Source organism: Tupaia chinensis, unplaced genomic scaffold, assembly GCF_000334495.1.
Source record: "Tupaia chinensis unplaced genomic scaffold, TupChi_1.0 Scaffold143970_1, whole genome shotgun sequence".
Lineage (NCBI taxonomy): Eukaryota > Metazoa > Chordata > Mammalia > Scandentia > Tupaiidae > Tupaia > Tupaia belangeri.
Window position 1 is genome coordinate 1,073,009 of NW_006203821.1, and position 1,025 is coordinate 1,074,033.

Genomic DNA, 1,025 nt, shown 5'->3' on the forward strand with positions numbered 1-1,025 from the left:
CTTGCGTGGCGGACAGCTCCACGTGACCACCGAGGGGTCAGCAGAATAGGCGTGGCCTCCAGCGAGGACAGAGCCCGGGGCGGGGCCTACGTGGGCATGCAAAAGTGCACGAGGCTTGGTCTAGGTGGGCGAGCACCTTCCAAAAGATAGGTGTGCTGGTAGCCAATGAGCAGGTTTCGATGAGGGGAAACTACGTATCCCAAGAAGCACCGCAACAACAGCTAGATCCTTTACCAGTAGCTACAGGTCTTAGGCTACATTGGGATCAGTAGTTTGTCAGCTTACACACTTAACGAAGAAAATAGTATAAAATCTTCGATCTGTTAGGGCACTAGCTTGCTAAAGCAGAAACCTAGTATCGTCCAGGAAAAGACAAAATCATATAAAGCTCCATAGCGGTAATGTTGTATTTCAGAGCTTTACCTTTGTTTTTAGGTGGGGACTTTTTTTTTTTTTTTTGGCGGGGGGAGGTTGATGGCCATGCTGCAATCCCTTCTCTTCCATTCTCCTTCCGGGATCTTGGGCGCGCACGCACACACGCCTGGCTTGAGTTTAAGCTTCTGGGATTTGAACCATTGTCGACTACATGGGAGTCCAGCGCGACACAGCCATTATGCCAACTGCTGGTCCCTAGATAGGGACTTTTTTTTTCATTCCATGAAACACATAGAAGGGTATCCCGGAAGGGTCCCAGCCCCCCAATCCACCCCATCTCAGCCAGTCTGGGTCACAGGTACACAGTGGCATTACTGTTGCACCACCTCCTGGCCCCTCTAGGTGGGGATTTTTTTTTTTTTAATTTTTTTTTTTTTTTGAGAGATTTTCGCTATAGGGCGCGTGGCTTGCCAGACAGACAGAGACAGACATTAGAGACAGAAAGCAAGAAATCACCTCCCCAGGGGATGGTCATGCCGCAATCTCTTCTCTTCCATTCTCCTCTTGGGATCTTGGGCATGCACACATACGCGCCCAGCGTGAGTTTTAAGCCACCGGGTCTGGGACGCGAACCGTGGTCGACTACATGG